Source organism: Lissotriton helveticus, chromosome 2_2 (assembly GCF_964261635.1).
Source record: "Lissotriton helveticus chromosome 2_2, aLisHel1.1, whole genome shotgun sequence".
Classification (NCBI taxonomy): domain Eukaryota; kingdom Metazoa; phylum Chordata; class Amphibia; order Caudata; family Salamandridae; genus Lissotriton; species Lissotriton helveticus.
In genome coordinates this window covers 158,477,945-158,492,807 of record NC_136060.1, presented here as the reverse complement: position 1 = coordinate 158,492,807, position 14,863 = coordinate 158,477,945, and the positions used below count along the sequence as shown (strand labels likewise).

The window sequence follows — 14,863 nt, the reverse complement described above, 5'->3', positions numbered from 1 at the left end:
GTCGGTCAGTCTTAGCCAGTCTGTCTGTTACTCAGTCAGTCAGTCTCTCTCTCTGTCAGACTCTCTCTGTCAGCCAGTTTCTGTCAGTCTCTCCCTGTCAGTTAGTCTCTTTCTCTGTTAGTCTCTCTCTCAGTTAGTCTCTCTCTCTGTCAGTCTCTCTCTGTCAGTGTCTCTCTGTCTGTCAGTCAGTCTCTCTCTAAGTCCGTCTTAGTCAGTCAGTATCTCTCTGAGTCTCTCTCTGTCAATCAGTCTTTCTATCCGTCCGTCTCTCTCTCTTAGTCTCTCTGTAAGTTAGTGTCTCGCTCAGTCAGTCTCTCTGTGACAATCTCTCTCTGTGACAATCTCTCTCTGTGACAATCTCTCTCTGTGACAATCTCTCTCTGTGACAATCTCTCTCTGTGACAATCTCTCTCTGTGACAATCTCTCTCTGTGACAGTCTCTCTTTGTGACAGTCTCTCTCTATGACAATCTCTCTGTAACATTCTCTCTCTCTGTCAGTCTCTCTCTCTCTCTGTCAGTCTCTCTCTCTCTCTGTCAGTCAGTCTCTCTCTCTCTTTGTGACAGTCTCTCTCCGTGACAGTCTCTCTCCGTGACAGTCTCTCTCTGTGACAGTCTCTCTCTGTGACAGTCTCTCTCTGTGACAGTCTCTCTCTGTGACAGTCTCTCTCTGTGACAGTCTCTCTCTCTGTGACAGTCTCTCTCTCTGTGACAGTCTCTCTCTCTCTCTGTCAGTCAGTCTCTCTGTCAGTCAGTCTCTCTCTCTCTTTGTGACAGTCTCTCTTTGTGACAGTCTCTCTTTGTGACAGTCTCTCTTTGTGACACTCTCTCTTTGTGACACTCTCTCTTTGTGACACTCTCTCTTTGTGACACTCTCTCTGTGACAGTCTCTCTCTGTGACAGTCTCTCTGACAATCTCTCCGACAGTCTCTCTCTCTGTCAGTCAGTCTCTCTCTCTGTCAGTCAGTCTCTCTCTCTGTCAGTCAGTCTCTCTCTCTGTCAGTCAGTCTCTCTCTCAGTCAGTCTCTCTCTCTGTGACATTCTCTCTCTGTGACAGTCTCTCTCTCTCTGTCAGTCTCTCTCTCTCTGTCAGTCTCTCTCTCTCTGTCAGTCAGTCTCTCTCTGTCAGTCAGTCTCTCTCCGTGACAGTCTCTCTCCGTGACAGTCTCTCTCTCTGTGACAGTCTCTCTCTCTCTCTCTCTGTCAGTCTCTGATAGCACTAATATTAAAAATATGTTAAATAAACAGGGAAGCGTTTATTTAAAGGTTAATTGCTGTTAAAGAGAGAAAGTAACTAGGGTGTCCTGCACTGCTTCACTTTAGGAACACCTTCGTTTATAAAGGCATTTTGCAGCAGGCAGGCTCTTCAAAATTCAAAAGTGTATTTCATTAACTTGCAAAATTGTTTCACCTTAGTAAATCAGGTTTTTTCAGTGCATTCAGACATATTTTTGGTTAAAATGATAGTTTTCAAACATGAATTTAGACACATTAATGCTTCCCCCCCCCCCCACTCTGGCAACAATGCCAATAGTGAACTAAGAGGCAAGTCGGTTGTTTTGTGCACCCTTTGGGTGACCAGAGTTGCTAGTATACATGATCAATGTTACAGTTTATTATCCGCATCGCTGCGGCGGCTTTTCCCGCTGTGTGCGGCAATTTACGAATTACCGCGTTACATGACAAGCTCAGCTCGTCATCTGCGTACGGCAGGTAACGCTGATGACCAGCTGAGCTCGTCATCAGCATGGAAGGGGTTAAATCTAACTAAACATGATTGGAGAGTTTTATGATTCATTACCTTCAGACCAATGGCACCTCAATGGGCAGCGTTTTCGCGCCAAGCTTGGCGGGCCTTTATGTCGGAGCTTTTGAACACTCAGTCATTTACGATAATGCCTGCCCCTGGGGACCTCATCTGAGGTTGTGGCGTCGCTACATTGATGACGTCTTAATCATTTGGAAAGGGGACAAACAATCAGTGGATTCAATTTTGATTTGGTTGAATGGTATCAATCCTCTACTACACTTTACCTCCACGGCCACTAAGACTAGCCACCCCTTTCTCGATCTGGTTATCGAACCTAGAGGGGGCTTACTACACACGAGCGCATCATAAGCCCACAGATAAAAATGCGCTACTAGCTTTCAGCAGTTTTCATCCAAGGTCGATGCGGGAGAATTTACCGGTTGGACAGTTCTTCCGCATTAGACGCAACTGTTCGGAACGTAGCGTTTTCACGGAAGAGGCATCCCTCCTGTCAAAAAAACTCACTGAAAGGGGTTACCCAACGAGGATAATTAAGCGGGCCAAGAAAAGAGCATCGAATGTTGCCCGGGAGTCTCTACTGACAAAAACCACAAGAATAAAAGCTGACCAGCCTGTATTTGTATCAACATTTAATACGTCTTCTCAACAAATGAGAAGAACAGTACTTAAGAGTTGGAAGATCCTTAATACTGGGAGTCTGGTGATGGGGAAAAAAACTTTTCTCATTCCGACGCAGTCAGAACCTTAACCACATGCACGCTGAAGTTTTTAAAACCCCGCAGTTCATGACTAGCTCAGCTCGTCATGAGCGCACGGCAGGTAAACCTCATGACGAGCTCATCAGCGCAGAAGGGGTTAAGGATCTATTGATCCATACTAAACCCAGGATATCATGCTCTTTGGGGGTAAGGGCCACAGTCACTGGCTTACCTCCGGTTGTTGGTCACTTCTGATGTGGATCCTGTAGCGTATGCCATCTCACCACGGACACTAAGTGCATTGACCTGGGGCTACCCACTCCCTGGGAACAAAGAGGACATGCTAATTGTAATTCTCAAGGTGTGATTTATTTAATCACATGCCCATGTACCAAACAATATGTGGGAATGACCAACAGAAAGGTGAGAACCTGCATTACTGAACATCGTAGGACGATTAGATGTGGCAGATCTAACACGAGATTAACATCACATTTCATTGAGGCGGGTCACACCTCAGAGGACCTGAGATGGACTGTCATTGAAAAACCATACATTGGGACAAAGGCAACAGATGTAAGCAGAGCCTTGCTCCTACGTGAACAAAAATGGGTGTTCCGTCTTAAAAGCCATTTGTATGGTCTTAATGATGACATACCCTGGCATGCTATTGGTAGATAAACTGTGTCACAGGATCCCTCTGCATGCCTGTATTAAAATTTAATTGCCATACACTAATTGTTCACTCTTTATACTAAACTCCGATTGCCATACACTAATTGTTCCTTCTTTGTAATACATTTGGTGGTTCAACACAGATAGATACTAGTATAGTGCAGGCTTTGGAAATAGTGGGCCTCTAGTTATCTGGACACTCTTATAACATATGCCAGTTGCTAAGAAGTGTTGTTTATAGTTTTTGTCGTTTTTTTACTTTTTTAAAACTTTTTTTTCTGCGCCATTGTGGATAAGCCTTGGTTAGACTATTACTGAGGAGCTAGTGATATAGATATCTTAGGCTGTATTTGCGCTCTCCCACTGTACAGTAGACACAGAGAGCAGGTATGTGGTTCTGCAAGGTAGTCTAGATGGGCAACCCATTGTACTGGCCTCCCTTTATGCCCCTAACGCTGACCAGGCCCACTTCTTCACACGGTTGTCAGCAGTGCTAGCACCATGGCATGGTATACCATTCTTGTTGGGGGGTGACTATAACTGTGTCTTAGACATTGCACTGGACCGATCGTTCCCCCCCCTTAGCCAGTGCACCGGTGAGTGGGGCCATGAGGGCACTCACGGACTGGGCGGGGCAGTGGGATCTTCCTGATGCTTGGAGAAAGCGCAATCCTCACACAAGATTGTATTCATACTATTCCGGGACTCACGCACTACATGTCAGATTGGACAGATACATGCTGTCGAGTGACCTCCTCCCCCAAGTCAAGGACTCCTGCTATTTGGGCCGCACTCACTCTGATCACAACCCCCACACATTTCGCCTGGGAGCGCCCGCACCCACCGGTGCCCACTTGGCGGCTCCAGCCAGACACACTACTGGATGCCCCGTTTAGGGGAGCACTTGAGACACGCCTCATGCAATATTTTGAGGAAAACAATCATACCGCCTCCACCCTACAATTAGAATGGGACGCGTTTAAGGTTGTCATTAGAGGTCACTGTTTGGGCACACAGGTGGGAATGCGGAAACAGATTGAAAGAGAGATCACGCGTGTTGAATCTGAACTGTTGGATGGGGAGTGGGAGGCGGTTGAGGGGGATGATGAGACCTTGCTGGCGACTAGAGAGCGACACGCATTAGCACTTGATAGATTGAAGCACTTGAACTACGCTGCACACTCAGCGCGCACACATAACTATGGGGACAAGCCTGGCAAGCTACTATTGTGGTTAATCAGGCGAGATACCCAGACCGCCCCGGTGATGGCTATACATGCAGCCCCAGATACTATCGTGTACACACAAAGGGCCATTCATGATGCCTTCACATCACACTATGAGGACCTTTACCGCTCCCGTAAACAGGCCACTGCCGACCAGATCTCGGCATATCTATTTACCCTGCCCCTACCGGAGATCACTGACGAGCAGCGCGATGACCTGGGCGCACCGCTCACATCGAGGCGAACCTCATATCTCTCCTGAAGCCGGGCAGAGACGGGACCAAGATGGGCTCGTACAGGCCGCTAGCTCTCCTCAACACGGATTATAAGCTCCTGGCGTCTATGTTGGCCCAGCGGTTGGCACCGCTGGTGCCTACTCTTGTCCACGCCGACCAAAACGGTTTTGTGCCAACACGCAGCACGTCGTATAATATCAGGCGTATGTTTAGAATACAGAGTCTAGCCACATCCCGATGGCCTAACCCGGGGTGCCCGATACTTGATCTAGAGAAGGCATATGACTCTGTGTAGTGGCCCTATCTTATGTCGTCGGTGCTGCGTAAATACGACTTGGGTGACGGCTTTCTTCAGCTGGTGGAACTCCTGTACCGGGGGCCCGCGGTGCGCGTTCGAACAGGCAAATTGCTCTCCGACCCTATTCGGGTGCGCAGGGGTACTAGGCAGGGGTGTCCCCTCGCCCCCCTCATTTTTGCTCTCCTGATGGAGCCTCTGGCGGTCCTACTCCGAGCCTCGGGTGAGAACTGGGGCATTCCGCTAGCTGACGGGACACATGCGGTGTCGCTATATGCAGACGATCTACTACTCTATATCAGAGACCTGACCAGTTTCCCACCGGTGCTTTCTGATATATTACGCATATTCGGAGACATGTCGGGGCTAAAAGTTAACTGGGCAAAGTCGAGCGTGTACCCCTTTGACGCTGGTACGCCGGAACGTGATATCACAGTCCTGGAAGAGCGGCTCGCGTGGCACCCTACTACGTTCCGATATCTGGGGATATTTATATACCGGGACCCCGCTGACATGCTGGAAGGTAACCTGATGCGGGCGGTTTCTTCGCTCACAGCGCAGGTAACATTTTGGAACTCCCTCCCGCTCAACGTCCCGAGCCGTATCACCCTGTCGAAAATGGTGGTATTGCCCAGATTATTGTATTTCTACGCCAATCTGCCAGTCTATGTCCCTACCCGCGTGTTTTGTGAGCTGGAGACTCTGATCAGGAGGCTGATCTGGAATGCGGGACGACCCAGGGTTGCTCTACAGACGCTGTATGCTTCGGTGGAGGCTGGCGGACTGGCTGTCCCCAACCAGGAGTTATACTACCTAGCTGCACAATTGCAGTGGGTAGCCTATTGGTTGAGTGGGAAGAACCTGTGTGACACCGCCACGGACATGGTGGTCATGAATGCTGCCCAGATACATGCGCTGTTTCATCCACTGACAAAATCCCGCTGCCCTGTACAGATACACCTGGCTGTGGCGCGGAAATGTTACATACGAAGCCTGAAACTCACCCACCGCACTAAACCGTACGCCCCTAATCTGCCACTACTAGGGACACCCTGGGAAGGCAGGGCGCCCACGAAAGCGGCGTTGAGCAGTTGGGTGCGAGCCGAAATAGACACACTGGGCGACCTATACGAGCAGGGCGCTTTACTTCCGTTGGAGACACTGGCCGCTGACACGGGGCTGCCGGCGGGACAGTTCCTCACGCATGCGGCACTCGCGCGCGCGCGCTGGCGCGTGCTTGGGGTGATCCTGCGGTAGAATTGACGACCCATCTGCTGATACAGTATTTACACGTGATGGGGAACGGTTCCCACCTGGTGCATTGGCTTGCGCAAGCCTTACACACACACACACACAGTTTTCCCCACAGTGCTTGCGAGATAAGTGGACCGTGGATAGAGGGCGGGACTGGACCGACAAAGAATGGGCTAAGATACTTGCTGGGACTCTCAATATCCCACGTAATTCCCGCTTTAAACGTATTCAATATTATATAATACACCGGGCGTACTTATCCCCGGATAAGATAAATCGCTATTTTGGGCTAGTCACAACCGCATGCCCCAGGTGCGCGCTGGTAGACGCGGATTTCTTGCACATGCTCTGGGCCTGCCCTTCCCTGCACGGCTACTGGGTAGCGGTATCGTCCACACTGGCGGCAGGGACGGGAGGAGGATTGCCTCACACATGGGAAGCTTGTTTGTTAGGCCTTTATAGGCAGACTTAGTTGACGAAGGTTCCGGCCAGAATTTGGGATCTTGGTCTAATCATTGCAAAAAGACTCATCACAAAGCGCTGGAAGAACGGCGAGCCCCCACAAGCTATACACTGGCGCACCTCCTTTGAAAACTGGGCGAGAGCGGAGAGCGTAGTCTTACATAGGGAAGAGACTACGGGCACCCGTAAGTACCCCATAGCCTAGGCCTGGGATGACGCCTTGGCCACTTTCCACCGGGCGTGTTTGCAGGGAGGTATCACTTAAGCACACGTCCCTGTATCTACTACTTCCGTAACGACACCAAGGCAGAAGACCGCCCCTTGTGATATGTCCGCACTTGTACTCTCACGGGCGGGCTGGTCTTACTAACGGGCGCTCACACGGACGCGCCTGCGTAGACCTGAGCAATGCGGCTCCAGTGATGCTCCCCCCCCCTCCCACCCCCGCCACGACGATGGACCGATACCGAATACACACCCGTGCTTACCCGCGTTATCTCCCGTTTGTTTTGATCTTGCATAAAATTCAGTTCCTGTTTTTTATGGGTTACGGTTCCATAGTCCCCCCCCCCCCCCCCTTTTTTTTTTTTTTTGAATGAAAGGTATTGAATATTGACTCAGCCATTGATCTTTCTGGGCCCTGCACGGTGGCCGCTCATGCGGACTGTGGTATGCTGCTACATTGCAGCGCCCAGAGGTGAGAGTGCTTTACTTGGGTGATGAACAGGAGACACACCTTTGGGAACAGGGACATTGCAGTGTGATGGATGTGACCTGACACACTGAAACACGCAAAATCCCCGGACCTCATTTAACATAACACACTTTCTGGTTGAGATGACGCCTCTTGGTCGAAGTGCACCCGACCTAGTCTGCTGGACCATGAGGGTTCTAAACTGCGCCTATATTGCCTGTTTAAAGAAAGAGGTGCCTTAACCCGCTTGTTTGCCTTACAGGTTCCATGTGGCTGGTGATTATTACAGCAAATTGCTGATGCTTGTGGATATCCTTACACAGCCATGTTTGTTATATATGCCATATTCCTTCCTCTTGTTGGGGACAGGAGACGGATATCGACGAAAATTAATAAGTGTTCTGATTAACATGATTGCTGTTTTCTTTGTAGTTCTCATGTAACCTCATGCACGAAATGATAATAATAAAAAATATTCAAACTATAGATATCTTAGGCTGTTTCGCATGAGTATCGCGGGCACTGACAGGATGGATGACTTGGGCCCCTACTGTAGATTTAACTACGGCCCGTTCTATGATATCAACAGGGCCTCCTTGTTAATGAATCTTTATTTTGCAATATACATTGTATATTGCATAATAATGGTTACTAGTGGGTCGAATATTACCGTCCCGTTTGAGTTTTGTTTCTCTTTTTAAGAATTATGAGATTATTGTGAGCCATGTCTGTCCTCCGAGTTAATGGACGATCTCCTTACTTTGCTGCCCATACCGTAATGTGGGTGGGTTTTTCCTACCCCATGATTTTTGATGTTGGGCACAGTAACATACAGCACCCAAGATCGGAATACAGTTTACTATTTTGAATTTTTATTTTTAACCTTGCTCTCGTCATTTTGGGTGTATGCTGTTCGCATGTACTGGCTTTTCGCTTGATACAACGATTTCCTCTAAACACCCTAAAGAATATATTTTGTATACGGCGAGAGTAGAATACCCGAGGGACTACATTTCCCAGCTTTACTACAACAGGGAGTGTGGCCACGCAGGCGCGCCGTGGCGTAGACGCGCCTGCGACGAAAATCCAACGAGATGTTACGGACATTGGGGCATATTTTCCGCGTTGATCTTCGCGGCGTCAGAAGAACGGGCATGAGAGATGCAGGAGACCTCCATCGGAGCAGTAAGAGGATTGAGTGGCTTGTTGAATGCAAGGCCGTTTGCACAGGTTCTTTACCATCAGATTATTGAGCCATGGCGTAAACGAGCATATTGAGGGTCTTGTGGAGTGCGAGAGAGGAAAGTCAATAAAGAGGTTGGGGTCCTATTGATACTATTAAAAAACCGGGACGACAATGAGGGTGCATACCTATTTAGGCTGAAATCATGAACCGCTTTGGTTGTAAATAACGAGGCAGAATTTTCCATTCGAGATGGAACATTCACTCCGGGGGCTAATTTTCAATAAAGTAAACCCTGCCTATAGTATCGTAGGAAAAGGGGCATGTAGGATACACCTAGAAGAAAAAGCTGAATGTGTTACCGTAGTTGGTGTATATGTGTTTATACAACTATACATGCTTTCTATACTTGTTCTCCTATGCTTTTGAACACAGGTTGTGTTCCTTGGAGCTCCTCCCGCTTGACGCCTTTTTGAGTTTAATCTCCCAATAAACTCAGTAAGTTTGGTTGTATGGTGTCAGGGGTCAGGATGCCATCTCTGGAAGTGGGGGTTAGATACCTACAGGGTACATTAGGAATATCATTGAAGCCTGCTATCATGTGTACCATCTTGAATGATGCATGAATTACTCTAATATATAATATTGATCTTAAGGAAACACATCGTACTTTGAAATTATTGAAACCACAATAGGAGCAGGAGGCATATTGATTAATGAATTGGATGCCTATGGGGATATTAAAAATTCGTATATGGATTCCATATAATGATACTAAACATGATTGGAGAGTTTTATGAATCATTACCTTTATAATGATACGATATTTGTTTGGATCATATCTATAGAGTTATTCTTATCTCTCCGCAGTATGTAGATTCCATGGTGGCGGAACTTCCTCCACATGGTCAAGATCGATTAGATTACTTATCACCTCCTCAGCAACTGACTAAGGTAAGGGGGTGTTTTGTTGAGGGACTGGGACGGATAGACGTCCTGAAGAAGACTGTTGTGACCTTTTGAATGGGGGGCACCACTAGGTTGAAACATGTTGACTCTTAGCAGTTTAGGAAGGGTGTTATAGGATCGTGAGTTCCTTCTCGAACACCACCATCCTTCATTCAACTTTTAATCCTGACCGTGGAACCTTTGAGTAAAGGTATTTCAGGTATCCATGAGTCAGTTTTAACATCACTAATCTGACTGCACTTTGTTCTATCTTTGTACCCAGTCTTGGGCTAATTCTTTATGGTGTGAACACTGTTGTCACTTCTGATTTTGTCTTAGTCTTTGTGTTTTATGTCCCCCCCCTCCCACTTCCCTATGCTCCGCCCTGTGCGTTTTGTAAGCAGACCCGATGATGAAGCATGTCGCACACATTTGTGTGTGAGTGAGGGCAGTTTTTTCAAAATATCACTATTGCGTCACTGCTGGCTTTCTTTCACATCTGTGGTCGTTTTTGTGTGTAATATGTAGACTCCAGGGGGTTTGGGGTGGTAGAGTAGTCAGTTGACCCTCTCCACTTCTTTGTGTGTGAGAGGCGCTTTGATAAAAACTCATTATGTTGTTGCTTGTGTCTGATCCTCTTGTGTTTGTGGTTATGGTTCCTCAAAAAGCTTCTACTTGCCACCGATGGCACAGGGCTCGAAAAATCATTAAAATGTCACTACACCTGCAGGTCTAGTAACTTGAAACATCTACTCGACCTAACTGTAATGCACTTGACCTCCGTATCTGAAATCCGAGCAAATGTGCCAAGTTAACAAGATGTAAAGTCATTATTATTGCTCATTCACTTTGTCAGCAATAAAGATGCCTTTAAATGTTGCTATCTTGTCACATTTGCTCTGCTTTCAGAAGCAGAGGTCAAAAGTCAGTTTGTCTTCCTACTCACCCTAGCTTGACCTAATTAAATCTGTCTTGCAAATGCAAGCGGGCGAGTGGATTTTTCGAGCCCTGTGGCACTCACACGGAGTCAAGAACTTGGTGTCTGGTGTCCGGTCTGTGATCAACACCCAATCACCAACCTTTTGTTGCCTTCTTATGGCTGGGCTACTCGTTCTATATGTTTGCCTTTGGTGGAATTGGTGCTAGTCCATGGTAGTTGTTGGTTGGGGTGTCACATCTCCACCAGAATTCCCAGCACCGCATATCTGGTGCGCATCAGGTAGTGCAATGGGAGGTGACTTATTAGACTCTGAGTAACCAGTAGATGGTGATCTCTAGGTTTGCATGTTCCTTTGCAATCCTGACAGCATTAGGTGTGCGCATGAAGAGCTCCACCTCCCTGTTCACTTGAAGTCGCATTGGAGTTCATTTTTCAATAGTGGATGGTAATTTTTCTTTGAAATAGAGTGGCCATTGTCCATCTTGAGATGAGGATGCCGTACATGGCAAATATTTTCTTTATCATGGGTTGCACTTGATCAAACACGTGGATTTCACATTTACTGCAACAGGAAATTTTTCTGTATCTTTCTATGGCAACTAACAGGTGTTACCATCCGGGAATGGACAAACGTTGTACCACACTGTACCACGGTCATATAGGGGAGTCTTCAGTTATTGCTGGTGATGGGAGGTTGCTTGATTTAAATCTTTATTCGATTAGAAGTATATAATCGTAAAAGAATAAACATAGTGAAAGTGCAATATTCAAGTTAAAACACAGTGAGTCATAAAAATATACAGATAAGATCAGCAGAATAAATAAAGGTAAGGTTTCATTGCATAACATTGGGCATCACTTTAACTTTTAGGATAAAAAAACAAGTTACATTTTAAGAATTAATCACTTTATTCCAGTACAAGGTTCATTTTCAAAAAGAGCAAACCGCAAAAGACACAGCGTGATCACTTAATATTTGTTAATAGAAAAAGGCTGGTCTAAATTCATTAAAAAAAAACCACTTGCCCTGAGAATGGGCAGCAGATAGCTCCTTCGAGGGGGAGCGCAATACCCACAGAAAAATACAAAGTGCTCTAAGGTCTGGGGTGAACTGCCATCAGAAGGACACATTTTGACAGAACTCAGCTCATAATGCCTTGGAGGGAAACCAAAGTTGAATAGAATTGCACCCAGACAGAATTTTGTAAGAAGCGATCTCTCCCTACAGAGTAGAGATGGGGTTCAGCTCCAACATTGTTTTTTTAAAGATAAAATGACTCTCAGAGTTGGTTTCTACAGGGCCATGGTCTCTCTGTTCTCTCTGGCACCCTTTAAGAACCGCTTCCTGTCTCCATATTAATCAGCTGAGGGCTAGAGAACCGTTCTGGGCATCTCAAATATAGAGCAGCACTTCTGATGTAGTTTAATGATGGGATTTTTTGCCCATACTCACACCCAAGACAGTCTTCAATCATATCCCTATTGAGCTCGGTAGGTTCACCGCTCCACGCTGCTACCCACAAGAATCAATCAATCAATCCGAGTACTTGTAAAGCGTGCTACTTACCCGTGAGGGTCTCAAGGCGCTGAGGGGAGGGGGTGCCGCTACAGAACAACGAGGCAATTTTGGCTGAGTCTTTAGCACAGTCAAGGTACAGTTCATCGTGCATAATAAAGCCCGAACTATCAGGACTCTACAATCTTCTGCAAAAGCGATTTTTCTTCACACTGGATGCATTGGCAGTTACTATACCCCCAAATGGCAGCGCCATGTAGCAACACTGATAAACATTTAATTCTATACATTTGCAACTACGGAAGGATAGGTTTACTACCCATCGTTAATGGGAACCTAAAAAGGGATCCCCATGCTTAATTAAATCGTGAACAATGGTTAACAAGGCAATATACCCAGCTGTTGTGTGGTCAAATGTAGCCCACAGATAAGGAAAAGTTGACACCCTTGAGATGACCTTCCCTTTGATGGCAGTGGGTCTGGTTTTGGAGGTCTGTCTCTCACATGCAATATAGTGTGTATTTGTGATGTTAACGTCAAGGTCCAAATCATCTATGAACTTAAACAGATCAGCCAGACCCTTTAGGCCTTTTGAGGTATGGGAGAGTGGCTCTGCATCATCTCCATGTAAGGGTGAAGGTGTGGATGTCACTCTGGACATGACCTTTCCATTGCCTGCCAGAAAAGAGTTCAAACCATTAATGTATAGCAGGAATAGAATAGGCGTCAGGACACAGACCAGCCTGACCCCCACGGTAAGCTAGATGAATCTGTGCATTCCCCTCTGATTAAAGATCTGACTGACATGATAACACTTGTATGAAGGGCACATAAAAAGTCAATCAATGGCTGAGGCAGCCCAAGACTGGCTAGAATGTTCCATAGCTTTTTTCAGAATGACCCGGTCAAAGGTGCTGCTCAGGTCGATGAATGCTAAATAGATAGGACCCTTCTTAGCGACCACATATTTCCCCATTAATAGATTTAGATTAAAAACACTGTTCCATGGTTGCCCTGCCTTCATTAAAACCATATTGGGCTGAACATAGTATGTTGTTTGAATGGACCCAGTCCTCAATGCGTCCTAGAATAATGCGACACACTATTTTAACAGATGAATATAATAAATTGTCTTTTATGAATTTTATTTTCGAAATAAAGACATATTGACCTGACCTGATAATAAAGACATTGGTCTGTAGCAACCTGGGTCCTGTCTACTGCCCTTCTTGAAAACGGACAATAACCGCAGTGTTTGACTGAGTGGCAGCATTTAAGGCATTGGTTAATCAGTAGGTTCAGAAGGAGATGTTTGTCTTGTAAAGGTCCAGGTCCAGGGGTACCTCGTACTTAGGGCTGCTATTTGACGATAGGGGATCATGGGTACCACAAAAGAAATCAAAAAGAAACGCTTTGGTAAGATCAACAGTAACGGTTCTTGATTTTGCGCGTAGGCTATTGGCCAAACCAATCCGAGCCATGCTCAACATCTACAGAGCAAAATGAATTGCCACCTCTAAATATGGGTCTGAAATCTGGGGTTATAAGGAGGCTGAGGAACTACAATGGTAGAGAACAAGTTTCTCAGAAATCTGCTCTCTGTCCCGCAATATATACCCTGTTACATTGCCCATCAAGAATTAGATATAGGCTTTGTTTCAGACTTGATTGGACTGGCCCCGCTTCTGAGCTGGATAACGATCTGGACAAACCCAGAATTGGTGGTAAATTGTGAGATTGCCCGGGATTGCTTATCCCTGGATAGAGCAAGTAGCATTTTCTGCATAGGTTATGACAAGAACGTAACAAAGAAATTAGGGCGCCCGAACTTTTTGAATCTCCAAACAAACTTACGAAAGAGGACTTACTGTGGGTTAAAAATATTTTTTAAACATGGTGCAAACCGAAAGAGAGGCCAGAGGGTTAATGAAACCCACGGTACAAGCCTATCTTTTATTGAAGACAGCTCCATCAATAGAACCCTATATAAATGTAATAATAAAGCCTTATCAGCGCTTTCTTTTAACCAGATTTAGATTCACCCTCCTGGACTTTTTATTGGCTGAACCTCAGGGATGGAGAAATGTGAAAGATTTGGCCCTTGCAATAATTTCTGTATCCAAGACACCTTGTACTTTACCATGTTTTGTGACCATTATCGTCATATTTGCAAAGTTTTTAGTACCTATTTTAAATGATAATGAGTTTATGCAGGTAAGGCCTGCGTTAGTATACTTACAGATGTTGAACAATACATGGGAACGTTTTAACAATGCTAGTTTTTTAGTGACGGCGGTTAGGGAAAGGAAAAGAAGGGCCTCTATGTTATGAAATATTTTATCTCCTCTATAACTGCAATTAAATGATTTTAAAATTATTTTTAAATTGGACGTCTCTTGTGCATAAGACATTTTTTAAACAAATTTGGATATGCTTCATTTATGACATCAAAAGGATGGGGAATTTTTCAAGTTGAATTTTTTATGGTGTAGAAGTTTATCCCAAATGAACTTTGCATATGTTTTAATGTTGTTTTTAAAAGATTTTTGTAGTGTACTTTTATGTTTTTTATTTACCGAATAAAGTGATTATGACTGATGGACAGCTATGCAATCCCCTTCCATATTTTTAGCAGAAGGGCTGACCCACCCAACCCTTTTTACAAATAACGTGTCCGTCTACTCACTAATGTTGAAGAATTATGGCACAAACCGTGGCAAACTTTATTTGTGACATTGCTGGTGGATTCCTCAATATTGGAGCTGGAATGGGGACCTCTGTCATGATTGCGACAGCACTCCGGTGGAAGGTTAAGACTGGCAAATCGCTTTTATGTTTAGGCTAAAGGCGCTCTCCTAGGCCCTGTATAGACCCTTCCACAGAAAGATTAACCAAGGCCCCCTGAAATAGCCCTCCACTGGTCTAGTGGGGCACACTGTCACTAGTAGGCAGGTGGAGGGGGTGGCT

General features: G+C 45.8%; 1 protein-coding gene across 5 annotated transcripts in view; it reads left to right on the top strand.

Moving 5' to 3' along the window:
• Positions 1-14,863, top strand: part of GNPDA2 (glucosamine-6-phosphate deaminase 2) — a 138,362-nt gene that overhangs the window by 7,370 nt on the left and 116,129 nt on the right. The window contains exon 1 of one of the 5 annotated variants that reach the window (XM_078678242.1): positions 9,365-9,446. The exons of the other annotated variants lie outside the window; for them this stretch is intronic. The gene's annotated coding sequence lies outside the window, so the exon portion shown is untranslated. Of the gene's footprint in view, positions 1-9,364; positions 9,447-14,863 lie in introns of those variants that run through there. 5 annotated transcript variants of the gene reach the window in all.